The sequence below is a fragment of the Bombina bombina genome, chromosome 1 (assembly GCF_027579735.1).
Source record: "Bombina bombina isolate aBomBom1 chromosome 1, aBomBom1.pri, whole genome shotgun sequence".
Taxonomy (NCBI): Eukaryota; Metazoa; Chordata; class Amphibia; order Anura; family Bombinatoridae; genus Bombina; species Bombina bombina.
In genome coordinates this window covers 1,450,766,091-1,450,787,316 of record NC_069499.1, presented here as the reverse complement: position 1 = coordinate 1,450,787,316, position 21,226 = coordinate 1,450,766,091, and the positions used below count along the sequence as shown (strand labels likewise).

At 36.4% G+C, this 21,226-nt stretch overlaps 1 protein-coding gene across 3 annotated transcripts in view; it reads left to right on the top strand.

The window, feature by feature from the left end:
* The first annotated feature begins 982 nt into the window (after positions 1 to 982).
* Positions 983 to 21,226, top strand: part of LOC128652675 (myb/SANT-like DNA-binding domain-containing protein 4) — a 42,012-nt gene continuing 21,768 nt past the window's right edge. The window contains exon 1 of one of the 3 annotated variants that reach the window (XM_053705611.1): positions 983 to 1,078. The gene's annotated coding sequence lies outside the window, so the exon portion shown is untranslated. The remainder of the gene's footprint in view (positions 1,079 to 21,226) is intronic. The other 2 variants (XM_053705605.1, XM_053705617.1) reach the window with 2 other exon arrangements.

Here is a 21,226-nt window from a genome sequence, read left to right as displayed (position 1 = left end):
CGTGCATGTGTATGTGTATGTTTGGAAAAATACAAACAATTGATTATATAAAAATAATTGTAAAAATGAATGGTAAAAACAAATACTCCCCTTCTGGAGCGGAGCCGCTGCCTCCCACAGTTTCTCCCAGCAAACTATTAGTAGATATGGTTTGGTTAGAGGGGCGCTTGCTCCAATGTGCAATCCATCAATTCAATGTCAGTCCAGAAGGTTTTGAAAATGAAAGAACTCCAATTTTGTGTTGGAAAAATTGGAGTCCTTTCATTTCCAGAACCTTGGTGTATGTTTATATGTGTGTATGTGCATGTGTATGTGTGACAGTGTGTGTTTGTATGTTTATGTATGTGTGTAAGTGTTTGTATGTTTATATGTGTGTGTGTGTGCGTGTATGTGTGACAGTGTGTGTGTGTTTGTAGGTTTATATGTGTGTGTGTGTGTTTATATGTGTGTGTATTTGTGTGTTTATATGTGTGTGTATTTGTGTGTTTATATGTGTGTGTATTTGTGTGTTTATATGTGTGACAGTGTGTGTATGCATGTTTATATGTGTGTTTGTATGTTTATATGTGTGTGTGTGTGCATGTATGTGTGACAGTGTGTGTGTGTATGTATGTTTATATGTGTGTTTGTATGTTTATATGTGTGTGTGTGTGCATGTATGTGTGACAGTGTGTGCGTGTTTGTATGTTTATATGTGTGTTTGTGCGTTTATATGTGTGTGTGTGTTTATATGTGTGTGTGTTTATATGTGTGTGTGCGTGTATGTGTGACAGTGTGTGTATGTATGTTTATATGTGTGTGAGTATGTGTGACAGTGTGTGTGTGTATGTATGTTTATATGTGTAGTTTATTATCTTTCTTTATTGTTTCAGATCCACGTACCTTTCATCCACCATTGTCAATATAAAGAAGTGTTTTGCTTCAAACCACACCCCTTAAATTCTGATTGGTTGTTGTTCATAACTTAGCAAAGCATTATAGGAAATGTAGTCCAGATTTTCTTTTCCTGTTTCCTGCCTTTTCTGCGTTTCAGGAGGAGAGGAGAGTGGATAGAGAGATCAAAGAGAAACAGAAGGGGGTGAGTGTGTCAGTAAGTTTGTATCTCTGTATATACACAGTGTGCACATCTGCTCCTGTCTGAGAGGTGATAGAGAAATACATAGTAACATAACAAGGTGACAGTCTCAGTAATTGTATAGATATGTATGTATCTCTGTATATACCCAGTGTGCACATCTGCTCCTGTCTGAGAGGTGATATAGATACATAGTAACATAACAAGGTGACAGTATCAGTAAGTGTATAGATATGTATGTATCTCTGTATACACACAGTGTGCACAGCTGCTGTCTGAGAGGTGATATAGATACATAGTAACTTAACAAGATGACAGTATCAGTAAATGTATAGATATGTATGTATCTCTGTATATACACAGTGTGCACAGCTGCTGTCTGAGAGGTGATATAGATACATAGTAACTTAACAAGATGACAGTATCAGTAAGTATATAGATATGTATGTATCTCTGTATATACACAGTGTGCACAGCTGCTCCTGTCTGAGACGTGATATAGATACATAGTAACTTAACAAGGTGACAGTATCAGTAAGTGTATAGATATGTATGTATCTCTGTATATACACAGTGTGCACAGCTGCTCCTGTCTGAGAGGTGATATAGATACATAGTAACATAACAAGGTGACAGTATCAGTAAGTGTATAGATATGTATGTAACTCTGTATATACACAGTGTGCACAGCTGCTCCTGTCTGAGGTGATATAGATACATAGTAACATAACAAGGTGACAGTATCAGTAAGTGTATAGATATATATGTATCTCTGTATATACAGAGTGTGCACAGCTGCTCCTGTCTGAGAGGTGATATAGATACATAGTAACATAAGATGATAGTATCAGTAAGTATATAGATATGTATGTATCTCTGTATATACACAGTGTGCACAGCTGCTGCTGTCTGAGAGGTGATATAGATACATAGTAACATAACAAGGTGACAGTATCAGTAAGTATATAGATATGTATGTATCTCTGTATATACACAGTGTGCACATCTGCTCCTGCCTGAGAGGTGATATAATAACATAACAAGGTGACAGTATCAGTAAGTGTATAGATATGTATGTATGTATCTCTGTATATACAGAGTGTGCACAGCTGCTCCTGTCTGAGAGGTGATATAGATACATAGTAACATAACAAGGTGACAGTATCAGTAAGTGTATAGATATGTATGTATCTCTGTATATACACAGTGTGCACATCTGCTCCTGTCTGAGAGGTGATATAGATACATAGTAACATAACAAGGTGACAGTATCAGTAAGTGTATAGATATGTATGTATCTCTGTATATACACAGTGTGCACAGCTGCTCATGTCTGAGAGGTGATATAGTAAGATAAAAGAGAGTGGGATAAGAAGGGGCGCTGAAATAGCAATCTGGATATTGATATCTCTAAATAGTGATAAGGTGCAATAAATTGATTTAATTTAAATTGTGATTAATACTATTTAAACTATTTTGTAAAAATAATAATTAATTTGTAATTTATATGATGATAGATCTAACTGAAGTAATAATAATTACTAAAAAAACAAAATTTGTTATGAGGTTCAAATTGGTGATTCTCAATTGTGATTATTTATTAATGACAGTGTCCCTTTAAATCTGTGTGAAAATGAAATTGTGAAAAAAGGGAGTTTAAAAGGAGACACAAATGAGCCGACGGGCATCTTGAAAAAGGCTCTGATGCCGATACGCGTTGATCTAGCCCTACAGCTGCTACTACTGAACTAGGCACCCAGGACCGCTGCATCTAACTTGAAGTTTGAAATAATAAACCTCAGTTAGTATTGGTACAGCGAGAGGAGCCATATACACAAAGATTATCAAAAGAAAAACAGTGCACACACTTATTTCAAACAAGGACCTGAAGCTATTGGTTCACGGAACCCATGTGACCCTACAGTCAGTCTAACAAACGGAACACCAACGACAAGGAAAAGATATACGGAGGAAAGAAAAACCTATATAAAGGTACTGTGATAGAACCTAACTTTAGGAATACTGAAGAATAACCGGCAGGTGAATATCAAAGGAGATATCTTGGACTATTTCTTTTCTATAAAGTCCTCTGGTTAATAACAGTTACATAAAGGATTACTCTGAAAATCTTGCTACAGTGTGTCCACTGCGACACTTGCTATTTTTAAAAAATTGGAAACAGGTTGTCACTACCTCAAGGGAGACCGTTACACTGGTTCTTAATGGTGTTATAGTTAACTTTATCTTATACTTGAACTCCAGAGTGATACAAGGTTATCACTGATGTTTTTTAGAATGAGTTATTTTTTAAGGTAATTTATCTCTGCTGTTTAGCCTTTATTAATTGATTGCTTGCTGCTCTATTTTTTATCCTCAACTATGAACTATTTTTAGCGCTATATATATATATATATATATATATATATATATATATATATATATATATATATATATATATATATATATATATTTAGTATATTTTAACACCGGTGTTAATTAATTTTAAGATTCGAGCTAGTTCAATAGTATTATTGTATTTTTGTGTTTAATAAACTAGTAAATTTTCTATATATGGTCTTTTTTATTATTTTTTATTTAGATATTTACTTTATACCCCATTGTTTATTACATATGCACACAGGATAACGATAAGTTCCCCTAGACATCAGGCTAACTATTCACTTTTAACACATTCACTTAAAACCTTGGACACTATACACCCCCTTCACGGTTTAGCCACCAATCCCATGACATTTATACACAATATCATTCTCTAGAACATTTTTTCACAATTTCATTTGCACACAGATTTAAAGGGACACTGTCATTAATAAATAATCACAATTAAGAATCACCAATTTGAACCTCATAACAAATTTAGTTTTTTTTTTAGTAATTATTATCACTTCAGTTAGATCTATCATCATATAAATTATTAATTATTATTTTTACAAAATAGTTTAAATAGTATTAATCACAATTTAAATTAAATCAATTTATTGCACCTTATCACTATTTAGAGATATCAATATCCAGATTGCTATTTCAGCGCCCCTTCTTATCCCACTCTCTTTTTTCTAAAACTTATGGTGTAGTCATTTGTGAGAAGACCACACTAGTGAAGGAGGCTATATCTGGAGTGAGACATACTGTTCAACATCTTTTCGATATAGTAAGATAACAAGGTGACAGTATCAGTAAGTGTATAGATATGTATGTATCTCTGTATATACCCAGTGTGCACATCTGCTCCTGTCTGAGAGGTGATATAGATACATAGTAACATAACAAGGTGACAGTATCAGTAAGTGTATAGATATGTATGTATCTCTGTATATACAGAGTGTGCACAGCTGCTCCTGTCTGAGAGGTGATATAGATACATAGTAACATAACAAGGTGACAGTATCAGTAAGTATATAGATATGTATGTATCTCTGTATATACACAGTGTGCACAGCTGCTTCTGTCTGAGAGGTGATATAGATACATAGTAACATAACAAGGTAACAGTATCAGTAAGTGTATAGATATGTATGTATCTCTGTATATACACAGTGTGCACATCTGCTCCTGTCTGAGAGGTGATATAGATACATAGTAACATAACAAGGTGACAGTATCAGTAAGTATATAGATATGTATGTATCTCTGTATATACACAGTGTGCACAGCTGCTTCTGTCTGAGAGGTGATATAGATACATAGTAACTTAACAAGGTGACAGTATCAGTAAGTGTATAGATATGTATGTATCTCTGTATATACACAGTGTGCACAGCTACTCCTGTCTGAGAGGTGATATAGATACATAGTAACATAACAAGGTGACAGTATCAGTAAGTGTATAGATATGTATGTATCTCAGTATATACACAGTGTGCACATCTGCTCCTGTCTGAGAGGTGATATAGATACATAGTAACATAACAAGGTGACAGTATCATTAAGTATATAGATATGTATGTATCTCTGTATATACACAGTGTGCACAGCTGCTCCTGTCTGAGAGGTGATATAGATACATAGTAACTTAACAAGATGACAGTATCAGTAAGTGTATAGATATGTATGTATCTCTGTATATACACAGTGTGTACAGCTGCTGTCTGAGAGGTGATATAGATACATAGTAACATAACAAGGTGACAGTATCAGTAATTGTATAGATATGTATGTATCTCTGTATATACCCAGTGTGCACATCTGCTCCTGTCTGAGAGGTGACATAGATACATAGTAACATAACAAGATGACAGTATCAGTAAGTGTATAGATATGTATGTATATCTGTATATACCCAGTGTGCACAGCTGCTCCTGCCTGAGAGGTGATATAGTAACATAACAAGGTGACAGTATCAGTAAGTGTATAGATATGTATGTATCTCTGTATATACACAGTGTGCACGGCTGCTGTCTGAGAGGTGATATAGATACATAGTAACATAACAAGGTGAGATTATCAGTAAGTGCATAGATATGTATGTATCTCTGTATATACACAGTGTGCACATCTGCTCCTGTCTGAGAGGTGATATAGATACATAGTAACATAACAAGGTGACAGTATCAGTAAGTGTATAGATATGTATGTATCTCTGTATATACCCAGTGTGCACATCTGCTCCTGTCTGAGAGGTGACATAGATACATAGTAACATAACAAGATGACAGTATCAGTAAGTGTATAGATATGTATGTATATCTGTATATACCCAGTGTGCACAGCTGCTCCTGCCTGAGAGGTGATATAGTAACATAACAAGGTGACAGTATCAGTAAGTGTATAGATATGTATGTATCTCTGTATATACACAGTGTGCACAGCTGCTCCTGTCTGAGAGGTGATATAGATACATAGTAACATAACAAGGTGACAGTATCAGTAAGTGTATAGATATGTATGTATCTCTGTATATACACAGTGTGCACAGCTGCTCCTGTCTGAGAGGTGATATAGATACATAGTAACATAACAAGGTGACAGTATCAGTAAGTGTATAGATATGTATGTATCTCTGTATATACACAGTGTGCACAGCTGCTCCTGCCTGAGAGGTGATATAGATACATAGTAACATAACAAGGTGACAGTATCAGTAAGTGTATAGATATGTATGTATCTCTGTATATACACAGTGTGCACATCTGCTCCTGTCTGAGAGGTGATATAGATACATAGTAACATAACAAGGTGACATTATCAGTAAGTGTATAGATATGTATGTATCTCTGTATATACACAGTGTGCACATCTGCTCCTGTCTGAGAGGTGATATAGATACATAGTAACATAACAAGGTGACAGTATCAGTAAGTGTATAGATATCTATGTATCTCTGTATATACACAGTGTGCACATCTGCTCCTGTCTGAGAGGTGATATAGATACATAGTAACATAACAGGATGACAGTATCAGTAAGTGTATAGATATGTATGTATCTCTGTATATACCCAGTGTGCACAGCTGCTGCTGTCTGAGAGGTGATATAGATACATAGTAACATAACAAGGTGACAGTATCAGTAAGTGTATAGATATGTATGTATCTCTGTATATACAGAGTGTGCACAGCTGCTCCTGTCTGAGAGGTGATATAGATACAAAGTAACATAACAAGGTGACAGTATCAGTAAGTATATAGATATGTATGTATCTCTGTATATACACATTGTGCACAGCTGCTCCTGTATGAGACGTGATATAGTAACATAACAAGGTGACAGTATCAGTAAGTATATAGATATGTATGTATCTCTGTATATACACAGTGTGCACAGCTGCTCCTGTATGAGAGGTGATATAGTAACATAACAAGGTGACAGTATCAGTAAGTGTATAGATATGTAGGTATCTCTGTATATACACAGTGTGCACAGCTGCTCCTGTCTGAGAGGTGATATAGATACATAGTAACATAACAAGGTGACAGTATCAGTAAGTGTATAGATATGTATGTATCTCTGTATATACACAGTGTGCACAGCTGCTCCTGTCTGAGAGGTGATATAGATACATAGTAACATAACAAGGTGACAGTATCAGTAAGTGTATAGATATGTATGTATCTCTGTATATACACAGTGTGCACAGCTGCTGTCTGAGAAGTGATATAGATACATAGTAACATAACAAGGTGACAGTATCAGTAAGTGTATAGATATGTATGTATCTCTGTATATACACAGTGTGCACAACTGCTCCTGTCTGAGAGGTGATATAGATACATAGTAACATAACAAGGTGACAGTATCAGTAAGTGTATAGATATTTATGTATCTCTGTATATACACAGTGTGCACATCTGCTCCTGCCTGAGAGGTGATATAATAACATAACAAGGTGACAGTATCAGTAAGTGTATAGATATGTATGTATCTCTGTATACACAGTGTGCACAGCTGCTCCTGTCTGAGAGGTGATATAGATACATAGTAACATAACAAGGTGACAGTATCAGTTAGTGTATAGATATGTATGTATCTCTGTATATACACAGTGTGCACATCTGCTGTCTGAGAAGTGATATAGATACATAGTAACATAACAAGGTGACATTATCAGTAAGTGTATAGATATGTATGTATCTCTGTATATACACAGTGTGCAGAGCTGCTCCTGTCTGAGAGGTGATATAGTAACATAACAAGGTGACAGTATCAGTAAGTATATAGATATGTATGTATCTCTGTATATACACAGTGTGCACAGCTGCTCCTGTCTGAGGTGATATAGATACATAGTAACATAACAAGGTGACAGTATCAGTAAGTGTATAGATATGTATGTATCTCTGTATATACACAGTGTGCACATCTGCTCCTGCCTGAGAGGTGATATAGTAACATAACAAGGTGACAGTATCAGTAAATGTATAGATATGTATGTATCTCTGTATACACAGTGTGCACAGCTGGTCCTGTCTGAGAGGTGATATAGATACATAGTAACATAACAAGGTGACAGTATCAGTAAGTGTATAGATATGTATGTATCTCTTTATATACACAGTGTGCACAGCTGCTTCTGTCTGAGAGGTGATATAGATACATAGTAAAATAACAAGGTGACAGTATCAGTAAGTGTATAGATATGTATGTATCTCTGTATATACACAGTGTGCACAGCTGCTCCTGTCTGAGAGGTGATATAGATACATAGTATCATAACAAGGTAACAGTATCAGTAAGTGTATAGATATGTATGTATCTCTGTATATACACAGTGTGCACAGCTGCTCCTGTCTGAGAGGTGATATAGATACATAGTAACATAACAAGGTGACAGTATCAGTAAGTGTATAGATATGTATGTATCTCTGTATATACCCAGTGTGCACATCTGCTCCTGTCTGAGAGGTGATATAGATACATAGTAACATAACAAGGTGACAGTATCAGTAATTGTATAGATATGTATGTATCTCTGTATATACAGAGTGTGCACATCTGCTCCTGCCTGAGAGGTGATATAGATACATAGTAACATAACAAGATGACAGTATCAGTAAGTGTATAGATATGTATGTATCTCTGTATATACACAGTGTGCACAGCTGCTGCTGTCTGAGAGGTGATATAGATACATAGTAACATAACAAGATGACAGTATCAGTAAGTGTATAGATATGTATGTATCTCTGTATATACACAGTGTGCACAGCTGCTCCTGTCTGAGAGGTGATATAGATACATAGTAACATAACAAGATGACAGTATCAGTAAGTGTATAGATATGTATGTATCTCTGTATATACACAGTGTGCACAGCTGCTGCTGTCTGAGAGGTGATATAGATACATAGTAACATAACAAGGTGACAGTATCAGTAAGTGTATAGATATGTTTCTTTGCCTCATTGTATCACAGATTCTTTCTTTCTAGGAAAATAACATATTCATAGCAGGAGATAACATAGATTCAATATGACATCTTCTTACCTCTCCAGTCAGTAGGTAGAGAATCTCCAATACGTGAGATCCTCTGAGACATGTTTATCTTTTCTTTGTTCATGGTCAGTGAGATTCAGTAACACTGACACCCTAAGACTAGAAAATATGACAGAATTAAAGGGACATGAACCATTTTGATTCTTGAAAAAGCTGCAATTCAATGGTGAAACATACATCGAATTAACTTTATGGGGCGTGTCACTAGGGGCCTTATGATAAAAGATTTTCCTGCTTAAAGAGAAAGTATAGTGCAGACTTCACAGGGGTTAAATTCACTGAATACTATAAGAAAAAGACAGAACCTGGAAGTCCCAGAGAGATGAGAGCACCTCCCTTAAAGCATTCCGCTCACCTTTAAAGGGACATGAAACACAATTTTTTTTCTTTCAAGATTCAACTAAAACATTTGTTTTTAAACATCTTTTCAATGTTCTTGTATTATCTAACTTGTCTTTGTTCTATTGGTATCCTTTGTTGAAAAGGATACCTAGGAGCTGCTGATTGGTGGCTGACCATATAAGCCTCATGTTATTTGCTCATCCAATGTGCTCAGCTAGCTCCCAGTAGTGCATTACTGCTTCTTCAACAAAGTATATCAAGAGAATGAAGCAAGTTAAATAATAGAAGTAAATGGAAAGTAATTTAAAAGTATATTCTCAGTCTGAATTATGAAAGAAAACAACTTTGCAATATACTTTCCTTATTTATTTTGCCTATTTTTCTTGTAATTTAAGTCTGAACATTGTGGATTTTACAGTCCTGAAAACTAAAAGTGCCATTTTTGGTTCAGCACCTGGGTAGTACTTAATGTAGCCACCAATAAGCAAGCGCTACCCAGGTGCTGAACTAAAAATGGGCTGGCTCCTATAATTACAGTCCTGCGTTTCAAATAAATATACCAAGAGAACAAAGAATAATTAGTAATAGGAGTTAAATAGAAAGTTGTTTAAAATCGCTTGCTCTATTTGACTCATGAAAGAAAAACTTTGGGTTTCATATCCCTTTAAAGTAGGGTGACCATATTACCTCTTTAAAAAGGGATACATGTAAAAAATACATATGTCAGGGTTCTTATAATGGAACATTATTCAAAACATTTCATTAAACAGCCCTGACATATGTATTTTTCATGTGTCCCTTTTTAAAGCAGCAAAATGGTCAGCCTACTTTAAAGGGATATGAAACCGTGCTCCTTCAGAAACAAATATCTAGTTAAGTCACAGTAAACATAAAAAAGAAACATACGGCTAGATTTAGAGTTTAGCGTTAGCCATCAAAACCAGCGTTAGAGGCTCCTAACGCTGGTTTTGGGCTACCGCTGGTATTTAGAGTCAGCCAGGAAAGGGTCTAACGCTCACTTTGCAGCCGCGACTTTTCCATACCGCAGATCCCCTTACGTCAATTGTGTATCCTATCTTTTCAATGGGATCTTTCTAACGCCGGTATTTAGAGTCGTGGCTCAAGTGAGTGTTAGAAATCTAACGACAAAACTCCAGCCGCAGAAAAAAGTCAGTAGTTAAGAGCTTTCTGGGCTAATGCCGGTTTATAAAGCTCTTAACTACTGTGCTCTAAAGTACACTAACACCCATAAACTACCTATGTACCCCTAAACCGAGGCCCCCCCACATCGCCGCCACTCTATTAAAATTTTTTAACCCCAAATCTGCCGACCGCACACCGCCGCCACCTATGTTATCCCTATGTACCCCTAATCTGCTGCCCCTAATACCGCCGACACCTACATAATATTTATTAACCCCTAATCTGCTGCCCCCGCTATCGCTGACACCTGCATATTTTTTTTAACCCCTAATCTGCCGCTCCGTACACCGCTGCAACCTACATTATACCTATGTACCCCTAATCTTCTGCCCCTAACACAGCCGACCCCTATATTATATTTATTAACCCCTAATCTGCCGCCCCAACGTCGCCTCCACCTACCTACAATTATTAACCCCTAATCTGCCGACCGGACCACACCGCTACTATAATAAATGTATTAACCCCTAAAGCTAAGTCTAACCCTAACACTAACACCCCCCTAACTTAAATATAATTTAAATCTAACAAAATAAATGAACTCTTATTAAATAAATTATTCCTATTTAAAGCTAAATACTTACCTGTAAAATAAACCCTAATATAGCTACAATATAAATTATAATTATATTGTAGCTATTTTAGGATTAATATTTATTTTACACGCAACTTTGTATTTATTTTAACCAGGTACAATAGCTATTAAATAGTTATTTACTATTTAATAGCTACCTAGTTAAAATAATTACAAAATTACCTGTAAAATAAATCCTAACCTAAGTTACAATTAAACCTAACACTATACTATCATTAAATTAATTAAATACAATACCTACAAATAAATACAATTAAATAAACTAACTAAAGTACAAAAAATAAAAAATAACTAAGTTACAAAAAATAAAAAATTATTTACAAACATTAGAAAAATATTACATCAATTTTAAACTAATTACACCTACTCTAAGCCCCTTAATAAAATAACAAAGCCCCCTGTAGAATATGCTAACTTTTTAGTTACTATTTCCACACTAATATTACCTTTAGCTTAGGAAATCAGGACGCTGCTTGATGAAATTATTTCTTGTATTATACAGAAAATAAGTATTTACATAGAAACAAGTTGCTAACTAATGTAAGGGAAGGAAAGGGAAGTTGGAAAAAGGGGAGAGGGAGAGATGGAAGGGGAGAGGTGAGTGAGAAGAGAGAGCTTGCTTAGCCTACAATGGCAACTAACTTATATAGTCATTCATTCTTTCTCACAGCCCAGCCCACACTCTATAAATTCTTCAGAGACCAGATGACATCATTAGATCAGGGGGGTTGAATGTGACGTCCTTAGGCTATTGGTGATAGGAACTGAGATAAAATCAGGGCCTTGTACACCATCTGTGATGAAACGGCCACCTGTGCTGAAATGCTAAATATTGGGTTGTAAAATGTCTTAGTGAATCCTGTGGTATCCTTTTGATCTATTGTTTATATACAGTGGTTCATCAGATTTCCACTTATCTCTGCCTTGTCACCTCTGAACTGGATAAGCTGGTAACTGTAGGTCAGTGTGCATTTAACCCTTTGTATCCTTGATGTTGTAGACAAATGTCCCTTAGCATTTCATTATTCAATAATGTCCATGGAAATAACAGTCTGATATTAAAGATAGGTGTGTTCATAAAATACAACATTCCCCTCTTTGATCATTAAATCACTTATGATCATAATGTTGTACTGCTCACTTTATAGTTTCTTCTGTGAGTGGGGCAACCTGAAATAAAACCATTCATTCACATCCATACTCTAAATATGAAATAAATACTAAAATACAATTCCCTTAAAATGTGTAGCACATTCTATCAATCACATTATGAATAGGATGATTAGATAAATTTTACAAATACAATATATATTTTTCCCGGTTAGAATTAACAATAATCTGAGATGTATATCAAATCATCAGCATATTTAGAATAATTATACATATGATACAAATTAATTGTTACATATCACACACAATCTTAATGACTACTACTAGGAGTAGTGCTCGAACTTTGCAAATTATTTTCTAGCACATTGTGAGATTTGAATGTTATACATATGTGACAGATTATAATTTATTAATACAAAATACTTGCTATCTGAGGTCATAAACAAAACATAGCCTATAGCTTTGCAAAACATGTATACTAATGTCTTTTTAACATTAAATCATCATTATCTGCTTCAAGGCATGCACACAGTCTTATAATCTACTGGTCAGCACTTAGAGACCTATAAGTAGACAATGTTATACTATTTAAACATAACTGGCTTATGAAAAAAAAAAAAATACTGAAAAACATTGCCCAGTGTGGCAAAACAGATTTAAAATAAAAAAAAAACTAATACGGAAGCATTTAAAAAATGTAACCTATTGTGATAGAAAAAGGTAAAAAGAGAAAAAAATAAAAATGTGCTTAAAAATACAAAAATGGTAGTGAATACAAAATGTCCTTAACAATACCTTAAAAATACAAAAATGGTAGTGAATAAAAAATGTCCTTAAAAATAAAAAAATGTCCTTATAAAAATACAAAAGAGATCCCCCGTTTGGTTCCTTGAAAGAAAAGGAACCATATTACAAAAAAAAAAAAAATTACACATATAACACAGGGAAGACACAGAACAAACACAACATAAACACTGTACGTCACACAAAACATGTTGCTGCTCTCTTTAAATATAACAGCGTTCTTAAATAAATAAAATTTGGCTTTTGCATTGAATTATCCAATTAAAAATATCTAGTCTTCTCAACAGAAAAGGATTTGTGCTTCTTTGGGTGATGGTATAGGTTGCTTCTGTAAGTAATCAGAATTGTTAGTTCATGACATTAATAACACAAACAAAATAACATACATATAAATAGTACTTGTGCACATTGAAACCATGACTTTAAAAAAAAAAAAAAAAAAAATGGTTATGATCAATTGTTTGCAAACAATTCATTGTGACTATATTACATTTATGTTACTGATGAGCTCATCATAAAGTACCACATGGTCTTTAAGAAAAAGGGGGAAATGCATTTCTTTATACTATAAACATTTTATTCATGAATAGCAACAACCTGTGAATAAAAATAAACAATTACAAAATTCTTAATTTCTAGAAGTAGACTGTACAAAGTTCACTTCTCTTCAAGTAATAGCCCTAAAAAAAAGAAACATAGCATTAATATAGACATATATACAAAGTAAATAAATGAAACAAAATAAATCTCTACTTGCCTATAGTAAAAATCTACCATCACTATACATGGAATACAGGGTAATAGAATGTAGAGAATAGGGACAGATTTCTGCAATTAATTGGCAATATACACAGGCTGAGCTAAATTGAATATCAATAGATGCATTGCCAATTGTGTATAATTAAACAGTGCCCAAAATGGCCAGTTTATGTAAGGCATCTGAAATTGAACATTTGTCCCTTCTTTTTTAGATGGGGGCTCTTTGCAATTTTGCTAAGAGTCTTTTTTAGATGGGGGCTCTTTGCAAGTTTCCTCCCTAGTAGGTTCTTCTATTATTTCTTTCTTTGTTAAAGAAGATATATTCTGTTCCTTTTCACCTTCAAATATAGCACTGTATTTTCCTTCCTTACTTAAATATGATATTTTGTTCTGCCTCATAATGTAATTTTTATTCCTGATATCTCTCATTGATGTCACACATTCCCTCATGATGTGCCCAAACTTTCAACATTTAAAACAACGTCTCAAAAATCTCTGCTTTCCCTGACCCTCAGTTAGCATAGATATATTATTATGAGTAGCATTCTTATGCGTTGAGTCTTTAAACCAGTCTTTAAGTATGTTAACAAAGTTTGTATAGGAGCTGGCATTTCTAAGAGTGATTCTTGTACTACTGTCAATTAATGTGCATTTATTTGCCATAGAATACAGAAAATCTGCATCATCTGGGGAGATGTTAGGGCAGTTATGTTATCTTATACAGTGCAAGGTACTCAGTACAAAACAAAATCGGGTCATCTCCTTCCTTTAAAATTGCATTTGCTATGGCACTGGTACCTCTGGCATCACGACAACACATAACATACTGTAATTCCTTTAATCTGTCCCCTGAATTTCCCCAGTTTGCATCAATATCAGGAGACACTCCTTTATGGGTGCCTACTGGTGCCCTTAGCTGTGCAGCTAATTGTGATGGCAACCAGGCCCGGAGCAAAGCACAGGCATCTCTGTTGCCTAAATTATACTGAGTAATAACAGCTTCTAACTTATTAGAAAGGATTACAGGTGGTGTGGAGGCATCAAAGTGACCTAAAATATGGCACAAATTATTACGGTCTTGTATTGTAAGGGGGGCAGAGTTACTAAGATTATTTACTTTAGTCTGTAATTGAGGGTTACTTTGTCTGCATTCTATTTGAGGAGTTAGAATAGAGGGGACCTGGTTTAAAATTAACAAAGAACTGTCAGGAATGTTAGGGGTTTGTCCATCTAGTTCTATAGTTTGACTTTCATTACCATCTACTTCTAAAGGACACACATGTGCTAGACTACTCCTGTAACAGTTGCATTTGTCTTGTATCCCCTGTGCTTTAAGAGACAAGATACATTGTTCCTTATTTAAAAGCTGTGATTCAGACTCCCATAAATCTGCCTTAAGTGATGCAATAACATTCTCTCTCTGCATTTCCTTTTGTTCCATACATGTTACTAATTGCTCTCCCATGCCACACCTCACTTCACATTCATTAAGCCTCTCTTGTAGCTCAGCATTCAGTTTAGTAAGTTTGTCTATCTCTTCACTCAGTGTATCACACTCACATCTCTTTTCAGAGTGACTAGCAACAGCCATAATAGATTGACCAAGTTTATCCAGCTGTTCTGTGATATCAGTTCTTTCTGCCTTCCATTCCAAATCTTTCTGTTCAGCAATCTCTTTTATTCTTAGAAACATACTTAGTAAATTACTTAGCTCTCTTTTTTCTATGTCTTTCTGAAACTGTTTTCTACTTAGTTCATTATTGTGCTTTTCACATTGTTTAATTACATTATAAAACTGACGTGTCAATGGATCTTCTGCACATGTAATAAATGTGACAGAGGCATATTTCTTAATGTATTTCTCAACCAGTTCCATTCTTACTAACAATACACACACCAGATTCACACAACACACTATACACAGTACAGATGTACACAATGATCACACAACAAACTATACACAGTACAGATGTACACACTGATCACACAACACACTATACACAGTACAGATGTACACACTGATCACACAACACACTATACACAGTACAGATATACACACTGATCACACTATACACAGTACAGATGTACACACTCACAAGTACACATCTAACATCAACAAACTTTTTGCATTATTAGCCTAAAATCTAGACCTAGAGGGATCTCCTTTTGAGCTGCATGTAAAACTGGGCTATGCCTATTACACTTTACCCTCAGAGATGTCTGGTTACTCTCTTGTTTTCAGATTTTAGTAAACTTAATTCAGCAAGAAACAATTAATACATTTACTTTTCTGTAGCATACAGAGACATATCATAAACACAAAGAAACATATACTTACGGTACTTGCAGCTTTCTCTTTACACAGTGTCTTGTAGATCTGCACACTTCCCACACAGATAGGTCCGGTCTGGCCTCTATTCACAAGGAATTCTTGCAGCTCCAGTACTCCAGTTTAGCAAATTCAGCTTTAGTTCAACGTGGAATTAGTGATTTATCCACGTCCTATCTGGGGTGCCAAATGTAGAATCTGCTAACTTTTTAGTTACTATTTCCACACTAATATTACCTTTAGCTTAGGAAATCAGGACACTGCTTGATGAAATTATTTATTTTATTACACAGAAAATAAGTATTTACATAGAAACAAGTTGCTAACTAATGTAAGGGAAGGAAAGGGAAGTTGGAAAAAGGGGAGAGGGAGAGATGGAAGGGGAGAGGTGAGTGAGAAGAGAGAGCTTGCTTAGCCTACAATGGCAACTAACTTATATAGTCATTCATTCTTTCTCACAGCCCAGCCCACACTCTATAAATTCTTCAGAGACCAGATGACATCATTAGATCAGGGGGGTTGAATGTGACGTCCTTAGGCTATTGGTGATAGGAACTGAGATAAAATCAGGGCCTTGTACACCATCTGTGATGAAACGGCCACCTGTGCTGAAATGCTAAATATTGGGTTGTAAAATGTCTTAGTGAATCCTGTTGTATCCTTTTGATCTATTGTTTATATACAGTGGTTCATCAGATTTCCACTTATCTCTGCCTTGTCACCTCTGAACTGGATAAGCTGGTAACTGTAGGTCAGTGTGCATTTAACCCTTTGTATCCTTGATGTTGTAGACAAATGTCCCTTAGCATTTCATTATTCAATAATGTCCATGGAAATAACAGTCTGATATTAAAGTTAGGTGTGTTCATAAAATACAACACCCCCCAAAATAAAAAAATGCCCTACCCTATTCTAAATTAAAAAAGTTCAAAGCTCTTTTACCTTACCAGCCCTGAAAAGGGCCATTTGCGGGGCATGCCCCGAAGAATTCAGCTCTTTTGCCTGTAAAAAAAACATACAATACCCCCCCCCCCAACATTACAACCCACCACCCACATACCCCTAATCTAACCCAAACCCCCCTTAAATAAACCTAACACTAAGCCTCTGAAGATCTCCCTACCTTGTATTCACCACACCGGGTTCACCGATGTCTTCATCCAAGCCCAAGCGGGGGCTAAAGAGTGACGTCCATCCTCCGGCTGAAGTCTTGATCCAAGCGGCAAATGAAGAAGTCCATCTTTGGGAAGAAATCTTCATCCTATCCGGGCAGAAGAGGACATCCGGACTGGCAAACATCTTCATCCAAGCCGCATCTTCTATGTTGTTCCATCCGATGATGAGTGGCTGATCTTGAAGACCTCCGGCGCGGATCCATCCTCTTCGTTCGACGTCCAACTGAAGAATGAATGTTCCTTTAAGGGACGTCATCCAAGATGGCGTCCCTCGAATTCCGATTGGCTCATAGGATTCTATCAGCCAATCGGAATTAAGGTAGGAAAATTCTGATTGGCTGATGGAATCAGCCAATCAGATTCAAGTTCAATCCGATTGGCTGATCCAATCAGCCAATCAGATTGAGCTCGCATTCTATTGGCTGTTCCGATCAGCCAATAGAATGCGAGCTCAATCTGATTGGCTAAATATTTTTTTATTTTTAGTAACTTAGTTATTTTTTATTTTTTGTACTTTAGTTAGTTTATTTAATTGTATTTATTTGTAGGTATTGTATTTAATTAATTTATTGATAGTGTAGTGTTAGGTTTAATTGTAGATAATTGTAGGTATTGTATATAATTAATTTATTGATAGTGTAGTGTTAGGTTTAATTGTAACTTTGGTTAGGATTTATTTTACAAGTAATTTTGTAATTATTTTAACTAGGTAACTATTAAATAGTAAATAACTATTTAATAGCTATTGTACCTGGTTAACCCCTTAACGACCAAGGACGTACGCCACACGTCCTAAAAAAAAAGACAGTTAATGACGAGGACGTGTGGCGTACGTCCTTGGTCTGGAAAGCAGCTGGAAGCGATCCTGCTCGCTTCCAGCTGCTTTCCGGTTATTGCAGTGATGCCTCGATATCGAGGCATCCTGCAATAACCCCCCTTGGCCATCCGATGCAGAGAGAGCCACTCTGTGGCCCTCTCTGCACCGGACATCGGTGGCCGGTATCGTTGGTGGGTGGGAGCAAGTCTGGGAGGCGGGTGGGCGGCCATCGATGTGCTGAGTGGACTGGAGGGGGGCAGGATCGGGGGCGGGAGGGGCGGGAGCGCGCACGGGAGCGTGCACGGGGGCGGCGGGCGGGCGCGTGCACGGGGCGGGAGCGGGAGGGAACCGCTACACTACAGAAAAATAAACTTGAAAAAGTAAAAAAATAAAAGATTTTTGAAAGCTGTAAATAAACAGCTAAGAGATCTGGAAGGGGTGGGAGGTTGATCTTGGGGGGGGGGAAGCTACACTACAGAAAAGGTTTTTTTTTTAAAAAAAGTCACATTTTTTCACTAAACTGGGTACTGGCAGACAGCTGCCAGTACCCAAGATGGCGCCCATTAAGGCAGAGGGGGAGGGTTAGAGAGCTCTTTGGTGGGGGATCAGTGAGGCTGGGGGCTAAGGGGGGATCCTACACAGCAGCATATGTAAATATGCTAAAAAAAAAACACAAAAAAAGCCCAAATATAGCTTTTTATTTTAGTACTGGCAGAGTTTCTGCCAGTACTTAAGATGGCGGGGACAATTGTGGGGTGGGGGAGGGAAGAGAGCTGTTTGGGAGGGATCAGGGGGTCTCATGTTTCAGGTGGGAGGCTGAGCTCTACACTAAAGCTAAAATTAACCCTGCAAGCTCCCTACAAGCTACATAATTAACCCCTTCACTGCTAGCCATAATACACGTGTGAAATGCAGCGGCATTTGGCGGCCTTCTAATTACCAAAAAGCAACGCCAAAGCCATATATGTCTGCTATTTCTGAACAAAGGGGATCCCAGAGTAGCATTTAAAACCATTTGTGCCATAATTGCACAAGCTGTTTGTAAATGATTTCAGTGAGAAACCTAAAATTGTGAAAAATTTAACTTTTTTTTAATTTGATCGCATTTGGCTGTGAAATGGTGGCATGAAATATACCAAAATTGGCCTAGATCAATACTTGGGGTTGTCTACTACACTACACTAAAGCTAAAATTATCCCTAAAAGCTCCCTACATGCTCCATAATTAACCCCTTCACTGCTGGGCATAATACACGTGTAGTGCGCAGTGGCATTTAGCAGCCTTCTAATTACTAAAAAGCAACGCCAAAGCCATATATGTCTGCTATTTCTGAACAAAGGGGATCCCAGAGAAGAATTTACAACCATTTAAGCCATAATTGCACAAGCTGTTTGTAAATAATTTCAGTGAGAAACCAAAAGTTTGTGAAAAAATTTGTAAAAACGTGAACGATTTTTTTGCATTTAATCGCATTTGGCGGTGAAATGGTGGCATGAAATATACCAAAATGGGCCTAGATGAATACTTTGGGATGTCTACTAAAAAAAAATGTATACATGTCAATGGATATTCAGAGATTCCTGAAAGATATTAGTGTTCTAATGTAACTAGCGCTAATTTTGAAAAATAATGGTTTGGAAATAGCAAAGTGCTACTTGTATTTATGGCCCTATAACTTACAAAAAAAGCAAAGAACATGTAAACATTGGGTATTTCTAAACTCAGGACAAAATTTAGAAACTATTTAGCATGGGTGTTTTTTGGTGGTTGTAGATGTGTAACAGATTTTGGGGGTCATAGTTAGAAAAAGTGTGGTTTTTTTTTTATTTTTTCCTCATATTTTATAATTTTTTTTACAGTAAATTATAAGATATGATGAAAATAATGATATCTTTAGAAAGTCCATTTAATGGCGAGAAAAACGGTATATAATATGTGTGGGTACAGTAAATGAGTAAGATGAAAATTACAGCTAAACACAAACACCGCAAAAATGTAAAAATAGCCTTGGTCCCAAACGGACAGAAAATGGAAAAGTGCTGTGGTCATTAAGGGGTTAAAATAAATACAAAGTTGCCTATAAAATAAATATTAATCCTAAAATAGCTACAATATAATTATTCGTTATATTGTAGCTATATTAGGTTTTATTTTACAGGTAAGTATTTAGCTTTAAATAGGAATAATTTATGTAATAAGAGTTAATTTATTTCGTTAGATTTAAATTATATTTAACTTAGGGGGGTGTTAGTGTTAGGGTTAGACTTAGCTTTAGAGGTTAATACATTTATTATAGTAGCGGTGAGTTCCGGTCGGCAGATTAGGGGTTAATAAGTGAAGTTAGGTGTCAGCGATGTTAGGGAGGACAGATTAGGGGTTAATAATATTTCTTATAGGGTTATTGAGGCGGGAGTGAGGCGGATTAGGGGTTAATACATTTATTATAGTAGCGGTGTGGTCCGGTCGGTAGATTAGGGGTTAATAATTGTAGGTAGGTGGAGGCGACGTTGGGGGCGGCAGATTAGGGGTTAATAAATATAATATAGGGGTCGGCGGTGTTAGGGGCAGCTGATTAGGGGTTCATAGGGATAACGTAGGTTGCGGCGGTGTACGGAGCGGCAGATTAGGGGTTAAAAAAAATATGCAGGTGTCAGCGATAGCGGGGGCGGCAGATTAGGGGTTAATAAGTGTAATGCTAGGGGTGTTTAGACTCGGGGTACATGTTAGGGTGTTAGGTGCAGACATAGGAAGTGTTTCCCCATAGGAACAATGGGGCTGCGTTAGGAGCTGAACGCTGCTTTTTTTGTTCAGCTCAAACTGCCCCATTGTTTTCTATGGGGGAATCGTGCACGAGCACGTTTTTGAAGCTGGCCGCGTCAGTAAGCAACGCTGGTATTTAGAGTTGCAGTGGCGGTAAATTATGCTCTACGCTCCCTTTTTGGAGCCTAACGCACTGAAAACGCAGCCATTCTGTGAACTCTAAATACCAGCGGTATTTAAAAGGTGCGGCCAAAAAAAAGCATGCGTAGCTAACGCACCCCTTTGGCCGCAAAACTCCAAATCT